This window comes from Arachis duranensis, chromosome 2 (genome assembly GCF_000817695.3).
Source record: "Arachis duranensis cultivar V14167 chromosome 2, aradu.V14167.gnm2.J7QH, whole genome shotgun sequence".
NCBI classification, from domain to species: Eukaryota; Viridiplantae; Streptophyta; class Magnoliopsida; order Fabales; family Fabaceae; genus Arachis; species Arachis duranensis.
The window spans coordinates 59,769,398-59,772,452 of record NC_029773.3 but is presented as its reverse complement, the minus strand read 5'-3'; positions in this window follow the sequence as shown (position 1 = coordinate 59,772,452).

Here is a 3,055-nt window from a genome sequence, read left to right as displayed (position 1 = left end):
CCCAATAGAATCTTCGTGGTATAAGCTAGATTGATGGTGGCATTCATGAGGATCCGGAAAGTCTAAACCTTGTCTATGGTATTTCGAGTAGGATTCTGAGATTGAATGATTGTGACGAGCTTCAAACTCCTGAAGGCTGGGCGTGTTGACAAGCGCAAAAGAATCAAGGGATTCTATTCCAATCTGATTGAGAACCGACAGATGATTAGTCGTGCTGTGACAGAGCATAGGACCATTTTCATTGAGAGGATGGGATGTAGCCATTGACAACGGTAATGCCCTACATACATCTTGCCATGGAAAGGAGTAAGAAGGATTGGATGAATGTAATAAGAAAGTAGAGATTCAAGAGGAGCACAGCATCTCCATACGCCTATCTGAAATTCCCACTATTGATTTACATAAGTATTTCTATCCCTTTTATTTTCTATTTATTATTAATTTTCGAACTCATCATAAACCAATTTAATCTGCCTAACTGAGATTTACAAGGTGACCATAGCTTGCTTCATACCAACAATCTCTGTGGGATCGACCCTTACTCACGTAAGGTATTACTTGGATGACCCAGTACACTTGCTGGTTAAGTTGAACGGAGTTATGATCACACCAGGGATTATTAAGATCCCAATTTATCACACCATGATCTCTTTGGGGTATTTTTGATTTCATACAAATACAAAGAGACCAACTTTGAGAATCACAATTTCGTCCACCAAGTGCCAAGGTGGATAAGTGGGAATGGACAGGGGTCGATTTGTCCCCCTGTCACATTAAAAAATGACATCGTTGCTAGATTAATAAGAAGCAAATGTCTCCTTCATTATTTCATTCCCCAACCTCTGCACAAAGTATTCATAGTCTAAAAAAGAAATCCTAGGGGACCATGGTTGGAAGTGGAGAACGTTGTGCATCCTTCAACCTGCAAGCTGGTGATAGTTGGAGTTATAGCATGAACTCTAATGAGAGTATTGTAGGTAGAAGGAAGAAGAGATGGGTCACCCCAAAATGCTATTGCGTGTCTGATGCTGTTCTGTTCATGTCTGGGACCAAAAGTAATCCGAATAGGTTATTCTTACGGTGTCCTAAATTCAAGGTATGTTCATGTAAAATTTTGTGTTGAATGTACAAAAATTCTATATTTAGTTACAGGTCTGTTCATGGTTTCAACTTTTTTGTATCTGTCTATATGTAGACTACAGAAGGATGTTACTCATTTTTTGTATGGCTAGATGATTATGTCTCTTCCTTTAATGAGCATTTTTTGAAGACAACATCAAAAGGGGTATTGCAGAAGAACCAGCAGCGATTTGAAGGCCTTAGTGATGCGGTGGATGACAAAGTAGAAGAGTTAGAAATGAGGTTGATTGGATTAGAAAATCAATTGGGAAAGAGCAGGAAAAAATGGGTGAAAGTAGATGCTTGGGGTTAGGTTGTAGTATTTTTGCATTTTTGATTGGGGTTATGGTTGCCTGTTTATTTAGGACAACTATGTATGCAACCTAATGAATAACTTTAAGGTATCTAAGAATTGTGTGGCAAGATGAGATTGGAAATGTAAATATTTTGGATGTAAGTTCTATGAAGATGAATTATTATGATGAGTGTTTAAAGTTTGTTACCTAAACTTAATGCAAATTAGAGCAGCAAATATTTGTGCATGTAACATAGATTGAAGTAAACCTTGTAAAGCATAGTAAAAAGTACTATTATATTCATATTGTCAAGAAAGATGTAACTGATATGTTCACAGTGATAATATCATTGCAGAGGCAAAATGGCCTTAACCAAAACTTAGACATTTGTAAATACCAAAATACCAAAATAACAGCAAAACATTTGCTGACATAATTGTATCCTTCAAACTAAAGTCTCAAGATACCAAAATAAAAGTATCACATATCTCAGTATCACAAATCTAAATTCCTATTATAAGTGTCACCCCTGCTTAGGAGGCCTAAGTCCTGGAGGCCGGTAGCCGGGTGTTGGCACAAATTTCAGAAGTCGTGATGCTGTAGTTGAATTTGCAGCTGCCATCGTCTCTTCAGAAATCGCATCATGACTGGTTCCTGTAGTAGTCTTCCCAGCTATTGAGTCATTTGATTGGAGCTGTGAGCTGTGAGGCATCAGGTTTGGGGCTTGGGAAGGTTGGGATTTGAACCATAAGGTTGGCCCCGGTTTTGGTATGGGTGGAGACACGAAAGATGGAGCTGGAGGCCTAACAATCTGCTGCTTCTCCCTAACTGTTGGAGGGTTGTCATTGGAGTTTTTTCTTGCAGCCTGTAACAATGTAGGTTTAGCAGCTATATGAATGAAAACTTTAAGGGATTGAGATGTAATAATTTGTTGGATGAAATAGGTTTTGTTTTTTTAAACAATAGAAAAAAATTACCTCCTTAGCTGGTGGTGCAGATTGCGAAACTGAAATTTCTTCTCTCTGATTTTTGGGTAGTTTCTTCTTAGCTTTTCTGGCTTTGCTCTGTGACAAAATTCAATTTATTATAGAAAGCAAGCAACAAAAAACAATTCTCAAACACGTCCATTGTACATAACACAGCCATTCTCAATCAAGCAACATTTGAACCTAATCAGTACATAATACAGCATTTCTCAAGCAAGCAACAAATAAACCTAATCAGTACATAACATAGCCATACTCAACCAAGCAACATATAAACCTAATCAGTGCATAACACAACCATTGTACCTCAATTCTCAAACATAGAATAAAGAAGTTATTGTTTAGGACAAGTCAATTCTTAAAGCTAACACATTGTACCTGATCAGTGTTTAGGACTGGAGCAGTGTTTAGAGCTGGATCACTGCTTGTTGCTGGATCAGTTGATGATTTGTGAGTTGTTGTCTTCTTTTGTGCTCGTCTCTCCTTTTTAGTCATAGGCTTCCAGTTGGAATCTTATGCTGCATTCGGACATGTCTTGTAGTAATGGCCCTTTTGGCCACACTTAGAGCAAGTAACAACGAATGTCTTCTTCGCCTTGGTGGTGCTCATCTCTCTCTCAATTGGATCGGCTCTTCTCTTCATCTTAGGTCTATG